At 44.1% G+C, this 16,959-nt stretch overlaps 1 protein-coding gene across 5 annotated transcripts in view; it reads right to left on the bottom strand.

Moving 5' to 3' along the window:
• Window positions 1–16,959, bottom strand: part of rxraa (retinoid X receptor, alpha a) — a 161,948-nt gene that overhangs the window by 57,249 nt on the left and 87,740 nt on the right. The window lies entirely within an intron of this gene.

Here is a 16,959-nt window from a genome sequence, read left to right as displayed (position 1 = left end):
ATTGTCATTTTAAAATTCTCTGCAACTCAAAACCAAAGACCTGTCACTGACTGATGAGAAAATTCTATGAGGGAGAGAGTTTGAGTCAGATATTTTTAATTTATTTAACTTGGCAAGTCAGTTAAGAACAAATTATTATTTACAATGACGGCCTACCCCGGCCAAACCTGGTCAACGCTGGGCTAATTGTGCGCCGACCTATGGGACTCTCAATCACAGCCGGTTGTGATACAGCCTGGATTCAAACCAGAGTGTCTGTAGTGACACCTCCAACACTGAGATGCAGTGCCTTAGACTGCTGCTCGGGAGCAAGTGGATTCTACTCAACCTAAAGAGCCTGGTTAACCTTTCAACATAGAGGTCACATATGATGAAAGGTGACTGTTTCCATGGGCCTTGAGGCTTACAGAACTAAATGGTCTCCAACTTCACTGAAACAGTTTACAGAGTAAAGGAGGATAATTGCAAGTTGTGCAATTGAATTAAAGTGGTCTGTAGCAGACAATACATTCCACAAGGTCAATCTGAATGAGGACTGTACTGTAGTCTACAAGGGAAACATGGATGGAATGATCTTACGCCAGTGTCGCATTGAATTACAACCAAACCAAAGCTTCAGCAATTAACAAGCAACACTAAGGCCATGTCTTATGGGGGGTTAAATCAATTAATACTGACGTGTCAAGTCACAAAGAAATCCCGTACTATTCAGTGTTCAGCTAATGCAATACAAAGGCATGTGTTTGAAATAACTGCTAATCCTATGAAACAAACCTAATAAAGTCCAATTGAAGGACACACCTGACGATACAGTTGGTCTAATTTCTCCTTTATGTTCCCATCTATCAACTGTAGGGATAGTAAGGATGACTATACACAAAGAATGAAATAGCATTTTCAGGGTTAAAAGTCCCAGGATAAATGAATCGCTGCTGAAAACAATCGGTTGGAAACTCGATCTGTTCTCGCTGTTCCCTCTTCCCACAGACTCAAGGCTCACTTACGAATGTGAAATAACATAAAACGACACATTTTCTTCATTAGAGCCTGCATGAATCAGTCTGAGACAAGGCGACAGCTTGACTACAGCATCCTGGTCTATACCACCCACTTCCTAGTTACAGACGGCTGGGAAAATGTTGATGAAAACTGCAGTTCTTTACGTTTTTTTGGGTCTGGTTTAAGGTTTTTTAAGAGGAGCTTATTTCTGTTTTTGGAGGAACTGTGCCTATAAGCATTCACTTTAAGAGCCATTTAAGGCACGTGAGGTAATGTGTGTGTGTGATGTGGTTGTTGTGGTGGCCCATTGGGGATTTGCAGAGTTTGGAGACCAACTTCACAGGTGGGTTGAGGGGTCTGGGTGTCAAGGGATTTAGGAGGAAGGGAAGAGTCAGAGTGTGCGTGTGTGTGTGTTTATGTGTGTGAGTATGTATGCGTGCAATGGGGGGGAGACTGTCTCGGCGGTTTTAAGTTGTAAGACCATACCACCAGACGCAACTGAATGGGTAGGTTTAAAATAAATGCATTGCCCCCTGAGCCATTTCAATAACAGGAGCCTAGGGGGCCGGGATGTGAAATCAAACCCGTGTTGTGGTTTCTTCCCCTCAGAGTAGCCTGGAACACAGCTGGCCTCCACTGAGACCACTATAGAGGCAGGAGGTAGACACATTAGCATTAACCATAATCCTGCATGTACACTGAATCTTGTTTAGGGATTCAACTCAATCACTGAGCTCTGAGCTCTGAGCTCTGAACTCTGAGACTCTGGACCAGGTGTGAGCTCAAGTAAATGGGGTAAGATTCGTACGTAGCTGCCATTACCCTGTACGCACATGGAGAGAAGCAGAAAAGCTCAGGTAATTGCTATCAGAGACGACCTTGGGGTAAAATCATATTGGCCTGCCCATTTGGAGTGATTGACGTAGCAGAGGCGATGGTAACTGCTCTCCTGGGGCTCTCCAAACGGCTCCATTGTGTGCCCAATTAGGACCATGGCACCATGATGTCATAAAGCGTGGCTGGTGCCTACACCAGCTCTCATCAAAAAGCAGCACAGTGGAGTGGAGCTTTATTACTCCCACACAGGAAGGGACTGGTCCACTCTGCTCTCCCCCACTCCATATATAATATATTAGAGCCGCCAGTTGTGTTTCAGTCTCCTAGCGACCCTCACCTAAACAAGACGTACCCAAACGGACGCATGACATCACTGCAGGCTCATTCATACCTTATTATGAGCATTCCATTTCTTGTGAAACATTTACACCATTTTGGCATGAGTCTAGCCATGGAGCTCAGCTCCAAAAACACACACACCAGGCTTTACACTGAGAGTCGTGCAGAACAGGGGAGCAGAGGTCAAAGAAACGGAGCCAGGAGTCTTTGATTTTCCAAATGAAATAGAAAGTGCTCGGTATCCGGCACTGGTTTCGGATGACAGAGGATGCCTTTCAGCAGAAACAACAGCCAGACAGCATTCTCCATTGTCATTGTAAGTGTAAAATTAGTTCCAGTTCTCTGTAATCTGTTCCAGCTGCTGGGACATTGTGGTGGCTGTGATAGAGCGATGGTTGGAGCATCAGCGTCTCAGACTCAGAACAGGGCCGGACTAATTCTAATGGGCAAGGCTGTGGTCAGCTGCTCCCCCGACTAACCTCCCCAAGAGATATTGCCCAGAACATTCCAGAAAGGGGGGGGGGATCATTCTAGTAAGACCGGAATAAAAGACAAAAACCACTTAAAGAAAGACGGAGAGGAATTTCGCCTTGGCGTCATGTGTGGCCCCTTGGAACAATGGAGATGCTATTCTAATCTGAGACAATATACAGTGCAAACAGCCGGCTCACTGAATGAATGTCAGTCTAAACACAGACATACTAAACTGGGTGTTGCTAAAAAATACAAAATGAGACGAAAAAGGGCAGTAAGACTGTGATACCACCCGCAGCTTTGGGCTCGAGGTCCAGAGCCACAGTCTGTCACTCGGTGTTCCTTGGTTCTGGTTCTGGTCCATGCGGGTTTGACTCTGACAGCTAACTGTAACATGTCAATAGTCTTAAGGACAGGCTCATCTTCTACATGTGGTTTGGCGGCTGGAAGACAAGATGGTTGACTAAAAAAAGCCAGTGAATTACAGTATTACATACTCTCCTGTCCCGTGCCACGTCCCTCAGCAATCCCTGTTATTGTCAGGTTACATTCAAATGTAATTCAATCAGAATCCCAGTCATTCCAATACATGTTATACACCTTTATCTTCAAGAATCAGACTTGGAAATATGGAAGTATAGATTAGCCAAAGTATTTTACCTGAGCATGACCCCAAAAGTAAGGACTTATTAGCCAGCCCTGCTCTGTTGTTTATGATTTTGTTGTCATGGAGGACTGATTGGGCTCATTGATTCAAGTTGAATAAATGCTGCGTTACATGGAATGGCATGCTTTGAGCACTACTGAAAGGTGCTATTTACATGTGAGAAATTAATGCCATATTCTGCATTTGCTGTGGGTCTATTGTTGACCTTTTTGTTGGTGACACTTTGATATCTTCATAATATGTGTGTCTGTCCAGTGTACTGTATGAATATGTGTATCTGTCCAGTGTACTGTATGAATATGTGTGTCTGTTCAGTGTAATGTATGAATATGTGTATCTGTCCAGTGTAATGTATGAATATGTGTGTCTGTCCAGTGTACTGTATGAATATGTGTATCTGTCCAGTGTACTGTATGAATATGTGTGTCTGTCCAGTGTACTGTATGAATATGTGTGTCTGTCCAGTGTACTGTATGAATATGTGTATCTGTCCAGTGTACTGTAAGAATATGTGTGTCTGTCCAGTGTACTGTATGAATATGTGTATCTGTCCAGTGTACTGTATGAATATGTGTGTCTGTCCAGTGTGCTGTATGAATATGTGTATCTGTCCAGTGTAATGTATGAATATGTGTGTCTGTCCAGTGTACTGTATGAATATGTGTGTCTGTCCAGTGTACTGTATGAATATGTGTATCTGTCCAGTGTACTGTATGAATATGTGTGTCTGTCCAGTGTACTGTATGAATATGTGTGTCTGTCCAGTGTACTGTATGAATATGTGTATCTGTCCAGTGTAATGTATGAATATGTGTGTCTGTCCAGTGTACTGTATGAATATGTGTGTCTGTCCAGTGTACTGTATGAATATGTGTGTCTGTCCAGTGTACTGTATGAATATGTGTGTCTGTCCAGAGTAATGTATGAATATGTGTGTCTGTCCTGTGTACTGTATGAATATGTGTATCTGTCCAGTGTAATGTATGAATATGTGTGTCTGTCCAGAGTAATGTATGAATATGTGTGTCTGTCCTGTGTACTGTATGAATATGTGTATCTGTCCAGTGTACTGTATGAATATGTGTGTCTGTCCAGTGTACTGTATGAATATGTGTATCTGTCCAGTGTAATGTATGAATATGTGTGTCTGTCCAGTGTACTGTATGAATATGTGTGTCTGTCCAGTGTACTGTATGAATATGTGTGTCTGTCCAGTGTACTGTATGAATATGTGTGTCTGTCCAGTGTACTGTATGAATATGTGTGTCTGTCCAGTGTACTGTATGAATATGTGTGTCTGTCCAGTGTACTGTATGAATATGTGTATCTGTCCAGTGTAATGTATGTACTGTATGAACATGTGTGTCTGTCCAGTGTAATGTATGTACTGTATGAATATGTGTGTCTGTCCAGTGTACTGTATGAATATGTGTGTCTGTCCAGTGTACTGTATGAATATGTGTGTCTGTCCAGTGTAATGTATGAATATGTGTGTCTGTCCAGTGTACTGTATGAATATGTGTGTCTGTCCAGTGTACTGTATGAATATGTGTATCTGTCCAGTGTACTGAATGAATATGTGTGTCTGTCCAGTGTACTGTATGAATATGTGTATCTGTCCAGTGTAATGTATGAATATGTGTGTCTGTCCAGTGTACTGTATGAATATGTGTGTCTGTCCAGTGTACTGTATGAATATGTGTATCTGTCCAGTGTACTGTATGAATATGTGTGTCTGTCCAGTGTACTGTATGAATATGTGTGTCTGTCCAGTGTACTGTATGAATATGTGTGTCTGTCCAGTGTACTGTATGAATATGTGTATCTGTCCAGTGTACTGTATGAATATGTGTGTCTGTCCAGTGTGCTGTATGAATATGTGTATCTGTCCAGTGTAATGTATGAATATGTGTGTCTGTCCAGTGTACTGTATGAATATGTGTGTCTGTCCAGTGTACTGTATGAATATGTGTATCTGTCCAGTGTACTGTATGAATATGTGTGTCTGTCCAGTGTACTGTATGAATATGTGTGTCTGTCCAGTGTACTGTATGAATATGTGTATCTGTCCAGTGTAATGTATGAATATGTGTGTCTGTCCAGTGTACTGTATGAATATGTGTGTCTGTCCAGTGTAATGTATGAATATGTGTGTCTGTCCTGTGTACTGTATGAATATGTGTATCTGTCCAGTGTAATGTATGAATATGTGTGTCTGTCCAGTGTACTGTATGAATATGTGTGTCTGTCCAGTGTACTGTATGAATATGTGTATCTGTCCAGTGTACTGTATGAATATGTGTGTCTGTCCAGTGTACTGTATGAATATGTGTGTCTGTCCAGTGTACTGTATGAATATGTGTATCTGTCCAGTGTACTGTATGAATATGTGTGTCTGTCCAGTGTACTGTATGAATATGTGTGTCTGTCCAGTGTACTGCATGTAATGTATGAAAATGTGTGTCTGTCCAGTGTACTGTATGTAATGTATGAAAATGTGTGTCTGTCCAGTGTACTGCATGTAATGTATGAATATGTGTGTCTGTCCAGTGTACTGTATGAATATGTGTATCTGTCCAGTGTACTGTATGAATACGTGTATCTGTCCAGTGTACTGTATGTAATGTATGAATATGTGTGCCTGTCCAGTGTACTGTATGAATATGTGTGTCTGTCCAGTGTACTGTATGTAATGTATGAATATGTGTGCCTGTCCAGTGTACTGTATGAATATGTGTATCTGTCCAGTGTAATGTATGTAATGTATGAATACGTGTATCTGTCCAGTGTACTGTATGAATATGTGTGTCTGTCCAGTGTACTGTATGAATACGTGTATCTGTCCAGTGTACTGTATGAATACGTGTATCTGTCCAGTGTAATGTATGAATATGTGTGTCTGTCCAGTGTACTGTATGAATATGTGTGTCTGTCCAGTGTAATGTAAGAATATGTGTGTCTGTCCAGTGTACTGTATGTACTGTATGAATATGTGTGTCTGTCCAGTGTACTGTATGTAATGTAAGAATATGTGTGTCTGTCCAGTGTACTGTATGAATATGTGTGTCTGTCCAGTGTAATGTATGTACTGTATGAATATGTGTGTCTGTCCAGTGTACTGTATGAATATGTGTGTCTGTCCAGTGTACTGTATGAATATGTGTGTCTGTCCAGTGTACTGTATGAATATGTGTGTCTGTCCAGTGTACTGTATGAATATGTGTGTCTGTCCAGTGTACTGTATGAATATGTGTGTCTGTCCAGTGTACTGTATGAATATGTGTGTCTGTCCAGTGTACTGTATGAATATGTGTGTCTGTCCAGTGTACTGTATGAATATGTGTGTCTGTCCAGTGTACTGTATGAATATGTGTATCTGTCCAGTGTAATGTATGTACTGTATGAACATGTGTGTCTGTCCAGTGTAATGTATGTACTGTATGAATATGTGTGTCTGTCCAGTGTACTGTATGAATATGTGTGTCTGTCCAGTGTACTGTATGAATATGTGTGTCTGTCCAGTGTAATGTATGAATATGTGTGTCTGTCCAGTGTACTGTATGAATATGTGTGTCTGTCCAGTGTACTGTATGAATATGTGTATCTGTCCAGTGTACTGAATGAATATGTGTGTCTGTCCAGTGTACTGTATGAATATGTGTATCTGTCCAGTGTAATGTATGAATATGTGTGTCTGTCCAGTGTACTGTATGAATATGTGTGTCTGTCCAGTGTACTGTATGAATATGTGTATCTGTCCAGTGTACTGTATGAATATGTGTGTCTGTCCAGTGTACTGTATGAATATGTGTGTCTGTCCAGTGTACTGTATGAATATGTGTGTCTGTCCAGTGTACTGTATGAATATGTGTATCTGTCCAGTGTACTGTATGAATATGTGTGTCTGTCCAGTGTGCTGTATGAATATGTGTATCTGTCCAGTGTAATGTATGAATATGTGTGTCTGTCCAGTGTACTGTATGAATATGTGTGTCTGTCCAGTGTACTGTATGAATATGTGTATCTGTCCAGTGTACTGTATGAATATGTGTGTCTGTCCAGTGTACTGTATGAATATGTGTGTCTGTCCAGTGTACTGTATGAATATGTGTATCTGTCCAGTGTAATGTATGAATATGTGTGTCTGTCCAGTGTACTGTATGAATATGTGTGTCTGTCCAGTGTAATGTATGAATATGTGTGTCTGTCCTGTGTACTGTATGAATATGTGTATCTGTCCAGTGTAATGTATGAATATGTGTGTCTGTCCAGTGTACTGTATGAATATGTGTGTCTGTCCAGTGTACTGTATGAATATGTGTATCTGTCCAGTGTACTGTATGAATATGTGTGTCTGTCCAGTGTACTGTATGAATATGTGTGTCTGTCCAGTGTACTGTATGAATATGTGTATCTGTCCAGTGTACTGTATGAATATGTGTGTCTGTCCAGTGTACTGTATGAATATGTGTGTCTGTCCAGTGTACTGTATGAATATGTGTGTCTGTCCAGTGTAATGTATGTACTGTATGAATATGTGTGTCTGTCCAGTGTACTGTATGAATATGTGTGTCTGTCCAGTGTACTGTATGAATATGTGTGTCTGTCCAGTGTACTGTATGAATATGTGTGTCTGTCCAGTGTACTGTATGAATATGTGTGTCTGTCCAGTGTACTGTATGAATATGTGTATCTGTCCAGTGTAATGTATGTACTGTATGAACATGTGTATCTGTCCAGTGTAATGTATGTACTGTATGAATATGTGTGTCTGTCCAGTGTATTGTATGAATATGTGTGTCTGTCCAGTGTACTGTATGAATATGTGTGTCTGTCCAGTGTACTGTATGAATATGTGTGTCTGTCCAGTGTACTGTATGAATATGTGTGTCTGTCCAGTGTACTGTATGAATATGTGTGTCTGTCCAGTGTACTGTATGAATATGTGTATCTGTCCAGTGTAATGTATGTACTGTATGAACATGTGTGTCTGTCCAGTGTAATGTATGTACTGTATGAATATGTGTGTCTGTCCAGTGTACTGTATGAATATGTGTGTCTGTCCAGTGTACTGTATGAATATGTGTGTCTGTCCAGTGTAATGTATGAATATGTGTGTCTGCCCAGTGTAATGTATGTACTGTATGAATATGTGTGTCTGTCCAGTGTACTGTATGAATATGTGTGTCTGTCCAGTGTAATGTATGTACAGTATGAATATGTGTGTCTGTCCAGTGTAATGTATGTACAGTATGAATATGTGTGTCTGTCCAGTGTAATGTATGAATATGTGTGTCTGCCCAGTGTAATGTATGTACTGTATGAATATGTGTGTCTGTCCAGTGTAATGTATGAATATGTGTGTCTGCCCAGTGTAATGTATGTACTGTATGAATATGTGTGTCTGTCCAGTGTAATGTATGAATATGTGTGTCTGCCCAGTGTAATGTATGTACTGTATGAATATGTGTGTCTGTCCAGTGTAATGTAAGAATATGTGTGTCTGTCCAGTGTACTGTATGTACTGTATGAATATGTGTGTCTGTCCAGTGTACGGTATGTAATGTAAGAATATGTGTGTCTGTCCAGTGTACTGTATGTACTGTAAGAATATGTGTGTCTGTCCAGTGTACTGTATGTACTGTATGAATATGTGTATCTGTCCAGTGTACTGTATGAATATGTGTGTCTGTCCAGTGTACTGTATGAACATGTGTGTCTGTCCAGTGTACTGTATGAATATGTGTGTCTGTCCAGTATACTGTATGAATATGTGTGTCTGTCCAGTATACTGTATGAATATGTGTGCCTGTCCAGTATACTGTATGAATATGTGTGTCTGTCCAGTATACTGTATGAATATGTGTGTCTGTCCAGTGTAATGTAAGAATATGTGTGTCTGTCCAGTGTACTGTATGTACTGTATGAATATGTGTGTCTGTCCAGTGTACTGTATGTAATGTAAGAATATGTGTGTCTGTCCAGTGTACTGTATGTACTGTAAGAATATGTGTGTCTGTCCAGTGTACTGTATGTACTGTATGAATATGTGTGTCTGTCCAGTGTACTGTATGTACTGTATGAATATGTGTGTCTGTCCAGTATACTGTACGTACTGTATGAATATGTGTGTCTGTCCAGTGTACTGTATGTACTGTATGAATATGTGTGTCTGTCCAGTGTACTGTATGTACTGTATGAATATGTGTGTCTGTCCAGTGTACTGTATGTACAGTATGAACATGTGTGTCTGTCCAGTGTACTGTATGTACTGTATGAATATGTGTGTCCGTCCAGTGTACTGTATGAATATGTGTGTCTGTCCAGTGTAATGTATGTACTGTATGAATATGTGTGTCTGTCCAGTGTACTGTATGAATATGTGTGTCTGTCCAGTGTAATGTATGAATATGTGTGTCTGTCCAGTGTAATGTATGAATATGTGTGTCTGTCCAGTGTAATGTATGAATATGTGTGTCTGTCCAGTGTAATGTATGAATATGTGTGTCTGTCCAGTGTAATGTATGAATATGTGTCTGTCCAGTATGCTGTATGTACTGTATGAATATGTGTGTCTGTCCAGTGTACTGCATGTAATGTATGAAAATGTGTGTCTGTATGTACTGTATGAATATGTGTGTCTGTCCAGTGTACTGCATGTAATGTATGAAAATGTGTGTCTGTCCAGTGTAATGTATGTACTGTATGAATATGTGTGTCTGTATGTACTGTATGAATATGTGTGTCTGTCCAGTGTACTGCATGTAATGTATGAAAATGTGTGTCTGTATGTACTGTATGAATATGTGTGTCTTTCCAGTGTACTGCATGTAATGTATGAAAATGTGTGTCTGTATGTACTGTATGAATATGTGTGTCTGTCCAGTGTGCTGTATGTACTGTATGAATATGTGTGTCTTTCCAGTGTACTGCATGTAATGTATGAAAATGTGTGTCTGTATGTACTGTATGTACTGTATGAACATGTGTATCTGTCCAGTGTACTGTATGAATATGTGTGTCTGTCCAGTGTACTGCATGTAATGTATGAAAATGTGTGTCTGTCCAGTGTACTGTATGTAATGTATGAAAATGTGTGTCTGTCCAGTGTACTGCATGTAATGTATGAATATGTGTGTCTGTCCAGTGTACTGTATGAATATGTGTATCTGTCCAGTGTACTGTATGAATACGTGTATCTGTCCAGTGTACTGTATGTAATGTATGAATATGTGTGCCTGTCCAGTGTACTGTATGAATATGTGTGTCTGTCCAGTGTACTGTATGTAATGTATGAATATGTGTGCCTGTCCAGTGTACTGTATGAATATGTGTATCTGTCCAGTGTAATGTATGTAATGTATGAATACGTGTATCTGTCCAGTGTACTGTATGAATATGTGTGTCTGTCCAGTGTACTGTATGAATACGTGTATCTGTCCAGTGTACTGTATGAATACGTGTATCTGTCCAGTGTAATGTATGAATATGTGTGTCTGTCCAGTGTACTGTATGAATATGTGTGTCTGTCCAGTGTAATGTAAGAATATGTGTGTCTGTCCAGTGTACTGTATGTACTGTATGAATATGTGTGTCTGTCCAGTGTACTGTATGTAATGTAAGAATATGTGTGTCTGTCCAGTGTACTGTATGAATATGTGTGTCTGTCCAGTGTAATGTATGTACTGTATGAATATGTGTGTCTGTCCAGTGTACTGTATGAATATGTGTGTCTGTCCAGTGTACTGTATGAATATGTGTGTCTGTCCAGTGTACTGTATGAATATGTGTGTCTGTCCAGTGTACTGTATGAATATGTGTGTCTGTCCAGTGTACTGTATGAATATGTGTGTCTGTCCAGTGTACTGTATGAATATGTGTATCTGTCCAGTGTAATGTATGTACTGTATGAACATGTGTATCTGTCCAGTGTAATGTATGTACTGTATGAATATGTGTGTCTGTCCAGTGTATTGTATGAATATGTGTGTCTGTCCAGTGTACTGTATGAATATGTGTGTCTGTCCAGTGTACTGTATGAATATGTGTGTCTGTCCAGTGTACTGTATGAATATGTGTGTCTGTCCAGTGTACTGTATGAATATGTGTGTCTGTCCAGTGTACTGTATGAATATGTGTATCTGTCCAGTGTACTGCATGTAATGTATGAAAATGTGTGTCTGTATGTACTGTATGTACTGTATGAACATGTGTATCTGTCCAGTGTACTGTATGAATATGTGTGTCTGTCCAGTGTAATGTATGAATATGTGTCTGTCCAGTATACTGTATGTACTGTATGAATATGTGTGTCTGTCCAGTATACTGTATGTACTGTATGAATATGTGTGTCTGTCCAGTGTACTGCATGTAATGTATGAAAATGTGTGTCTGTCCAGTGTACTGTATGTAATGTATGAAAATGTGTGTCTGTCCAGTGTACTGCATGTAATGTATGAATATGTGTGTCTGTCCAGTGTACTGTATGAATATGTGTATCTGTCCAGTGTACTGTATGAATACGTGTATCTGTCCAGTGTACTGTATGTAATGTATGAATATGTGTGCCTGTCCAGTGTACTGTATGAATATGTGTGTCTGTCCAGTGTACTGTATGTAATGTATGAATATGTGTGCCTGTCCAGTGTACTGTATGAATATGTGTATCTGTCCAGTGTAATGTATGTAATGTATGAATACGTGTATCTGTCCAGTGTACTGTATGAATATGTGTGTCTGTCCAGTGTACTGTATGAATATGTGTGCCTGTCCAGTGTAATGTATGAATATGTGTCTGTCCAGTGTACTGTATGTGTGGGAGGTAGCAGGTGGGGGTGCTTGTTCCAGATCCTGGGAGGTTAAATTTAGAGGGCCCAGAGAGTGGCGATCTCGTTCTGCCTGACTGCTCCTGAAAACAACCAGTCAGCCGAGTGTTGAGAATAAGTGGCATCTGCCGTCTGACTCAAATCACCTTCCTTCAGAAAAGCCGTGCCTCGTGACCGCAGGGCCATGCTACCATCTTTAACCCTCCAACCAGCCTCTCACCACCTGTAGCCACGACCCACCACCCTCTCTCACCACCTGTAGCCACCACCCACCACCCTCTCTCACCACCTGTAGCCACCACCCACCACCCTCTCTCACCACCTGTAGCCACCACCCACCACCCTCTCTCACCACCTGTAGCCACCACCCTCTCTCACCACCTGTAGCCACCACCCACTCTCACCACCTGTAGCCACCACCCTCTCTCACCACCTGTAGCCACCACCCTCTCTCACCACCTGTAGTCACCACCCTCTCTCACCACCTGTAGTCACCACCCTCTCTCACCACCTGTAGCCACCACCCTCTCTCACCACCTGTAGCCACCACCCTCTCTCACCACCTGTAGCCACCACCCTCTCACCACCTGTAGCCACCACCCACCACCCTCTCTCACCACCTGTAGCCACCACCCTCTCTCACCACCTGTAGCCACCACCCACTCTCACCACCTGTAGCCACCACCCTCTCTCACCACCTGTAGCCACCACCCTCTCTCACCACCTGTAGTCACCACCCTCTCTCACCACCTGTAGTCACCACCCTCTCTCACCACCTGTAGCCACCACCCTCTCTCACCACCTGTAGCCACCACCCTCTCTCACCACCTGTAGCCACCACCCTCTCACCACCTGTAGCCACCACCCTCTCTCACCACCTGTAGCCACCACCCACCACCCTCTCTCACCACCTGTAGCCACCACCCTCTCTCACCATCTGTAGCCACCACCCACCAGCCACCACCCTCTCTCACCACCTGTAGCCACCACCCTCTCTCACCACCTGTAGCCACCACCCTCTCTCACCACCTGTAGCCACCACCCACCAGCCACCACCCTCTCTCACCACCTGTAGCCACCACCCTCTCTCACCATCTGTAGCCACCACCCACCAGCCACCACCCTCTCTCACCACCTGTAGCCACCACCCACCAGCCACCACCCTCTCTCACCACCTGTAGCCACCACCCTCTCTCACCACCTGTAGCCACCACCCTCTCTCACCACCTGTAGCCACCACCCACCAGCCACCACCCTCTCTCACCACCTGTAGCCACCACCCTCTCTCACCATCTGTAGCCACCACCCACCAGCCACCACCCTCTCTCACCACCTGTAGCCACCACCCACCAGCCACCACCCTCTCTCACCACCTGTAGCCACCACCCTCTCTCACCATCTGTAGCCACCACCCACCAGCCACCACCCTCTCTCACCACCTGTAGCCACCACCCACCAGCCACCACCCTCTCTCACCACCTGTAGCCACCACCCTCTCTCACCACCTGTAGCCACCACCCACCAGCCACCACCCTCTCTCACCACCTGTAGCCACCACCCACCAACCTCTCTCACCACCTGTAGCCACTACCCACCAGCCACCACCCTCTCTCACCAACTGTAGCCACTACCCACCAGCCACCACCCTCTCTCACCAACTGTAGCCACCACCCACCACCCTCTCTCACCACCTGTAGCCACCACCCTCTCACCACCTGTAGCCACCACCCTCTCACCACCTGTAGCCACCACCCTCTCACCACCTGTAGCCACCACCCTCTCTCACCACCTGTAGCCACCACCCACCAGCCACCACCCTCTCTCACCACCTGTAGCCACCACCCACCAGCCACCACCCTCTCTCACCACCTGTAGCCACCATCCACCAGCCACCACCCTCTCTCACCACCTGTAGCCACCACCCTCTCTCACCACCTGTAGCCACCACCCTCTCTCACCACCTGTAGCCACCACCCTCTCTCACCACCTGTAGCCACTACCCACCAGCCACCACCCTCTCTCACCAACTGTAGCCACCACTCACCAGACACCACCCTCTCTCACCAATTGTAGCCACCACCCACCAGCCACCACCCTCTCTCACCACCTGTAGCCACCACCTACCAGCCACTACCCACCAGCCACCACCCTCTCTCACCAACTGTAGCCACCACTCACCAGACACCACCCTCTCTCACCAACTGTAGCCACCACCCACCAGCCACCACCCTCTCTCACCACCTGTAGCCACCACCTACCAGTCACTACCCACCAGCCACCACCCTCTCTCACCAACTGTAGCCACCACTCACCAGACACCACCCTCTCTCACCAACTGTAGCCACCACCCACCAGCCACCACCCTCTCGCACCACCTGTAGCCACCACCCACCAGCCACCACCCTCTCTCACCACCTGTAGCCACCACCCACCAGCCACCACCCTCTCTCTCACCGCCTGTAGCCACCACCCACCAGCCACCACCCTCTCTCACCACCTGTAGCCACCACCCACCAGCCACCACCCTCTCTCACCACCTGTAGCCACCACCCACCAGCCACCACCCTCTCTCACCACCTGTAGCCACCACCCACCAGCCACCACTCTCTCTCACCACCTGTAGCCACCACCCACCAGCCACCACCCTCTCTCACCACCTGTAGCCACCACCCACCAGCCACCACCCTCTCTCACCACCTGTAGCCACCACCCACCAGCCACCACCCTCTCTCACCACCTGTAGCCACCACCCACCAGCCACCACCCTCTCTCACCACCTGTAGCCACCACCCACCAGCCACCACCCTCTCTCACCACCTGTAGCCACCACCCTCGTCAGCCAGCTACCACCCTCACCAGTCAGAACCAACCTTCAACATGACGAACTCTCACCAACCAACTGCAGTCACCATTTTTTGTTTTTTAACCTTTATTTAACCAGGCAAGTCAGTTAAGAACAAATTCTTATTTTCAATGACGGCCTGGGAACAGTGGGTTAACTGCCTGTTCAGGGGCAGAACGACAGATTTGTACCTTGTCAGCTCGGGGGTTTGAACTTGCTCGGGGTTTGAAGTCCAATGCTTTAACCACTAGGCTACCCTGCCGCCCCTCCTTACCGGTCAGATTCCACCCTCCACCCTCACCAGCTTCCACACTCTGGTTAATCTCTGGTTCATCTCTGAGTGAAGGAGGTGAGTGAAGGAGGTGAGTGAAGGAGGTGAGTGAAGGAGGTGAGTGAAGGAGGTGAGTGAAGGAGGTACGTGCATGTTGAAGCTCAATCCTATCAAAGAAAATATCAGTCAAACCTTCTCTCATACATTCTTTAAAATTGACACGGATCTGAGCTAAATCAACAGTAACCGTTGCTTCCAAACATTATAATCACCCTGCATATTGAACAGGCCACACTAGGATCGAGTCCACAGTGCAGATGAAAGCACAGGAACTGAAAAGTGGAGGAGAGGAAAGGGGCTGGGGGGAGTGAGGCTTTCTTTCTAGCAATGGAAGAAGAATCCAGAATCAGGCCCTCTCTTAATCGTGCCCTTAATCCACAGTAAGTCCATTTCATATGGGGCGCTTTGGTTCAGAACACAGTGAACACCATCCCCAATAACAGCACATTGCTGACTCTCTATTTAAAAAGATGTTTAGCAAATACATAAAGGGTGTTAGTGCATTTTAGGCAAACTTTTACATTTTTTGATATGGCTTTGAAAGGAAACTGGGCCACGGAAAGAAACCATTGTATTTTTTTCACCACCAAAGAAACTTGGGTGCTTATAGATGGAACAAGAGAGAGAGAGAGAGAGAGAGAGAGAGAGAGAGAGAGAGAGGGGGGGGGGAGAGGGGGGGAGAGAGAGATAGAGAGAGAGGGAGAGAGAGGGAGAGAGAGAGAGAGAGAGAGAGAGAGAGAGAGAGAGAGAGAGAGAGAGAGAGAGAGGGAGAGAGAGAGAGAGAGAGGGAGAGAGAGGGAGAGAGAAAGAGAGAGAGAGAGGGGGAGATAAAACTTTTGTGAGTGTAATGTTTACTAATGTTTCCCTTGTTCATTGCCCTTTTATTCCATTTTCCCCCACATACAACACCTGTTCTGCCAGTCACATTCTGTTTAAGGTCCCCAAAGTACACACATCCCTGGGTCGTTCGTCTTTTCAGTTCGCTGCAGCTAGCGACTGGAACGAGCTGCAACAAACACTCAAACTGGACTGTTTTCGCTCAATCTCTTCATTCAAAGACTCAATCATGGACAGTCTTACTGACAGTTGTGGCTGCTTTTGCGTGATGTATTGTTGTCTCTGCCTTCTTGCCCTTTGTGCTGTTGTCTGTGCCCAATAATGTTTGTACCGTGTTTTGTGCTGCTACCATGTTCTGCTGCTGCCATGTTGTGTTGCTACCATGTTGTTGTCATGGTGTGTTGCTACCATGCTGTGTTGTTATGTGTTGCTCTCTTGCTATGTTGTTGTCTTAGGTCTCTCTTGATGTAGCATTGTGTTGTCTCTCTTGTCGTGATGTGTGTTTTGTCCTATATTTGTATATTGTTTAACATTTTGTTTTATCCCAGCCCCCGTTCACACAGGAGGCCTTTTGCCATTGTAAATAAGAATTTGTTCTTAACTGACTTGCCTAGTTGAATAAAGGTCAAATAATTAAAATACAAAATTATACTTTGGTAATATAAACATACACTACTGTTCAAAAGTTCACATTTGAACTGATTAAAGAAGCAATAACACTGTCATTCTTTAGACTAGTTGAGTATACCGCTAGAAACTTGTCAGTCTATTCTGGCAGCTTCATTAAATAGTACATGCAAAACACCAG

Source organism: Oncorhynchus gorbuscha, linkage group LG20 (assembly GCF_021184085.1).
Source record: "Oncorhynchus gorbuscha isolate QuinsamMale2020 ecotype Even-year linkage group LG20, OgorEven_v1.0, whole genome shotgun sequence".
In the NCBI taxonomy this organism is placed as follows: Eukaryota; Metazoa; Chordata; class Actinopteri; order Salmoniformes; family Salmonidae; genus Oncorhynchus; species Oncorhynchus gorbuscha.
This window is presented reverse-complemented; position numbering and strand designations above follow the sequence as displayed.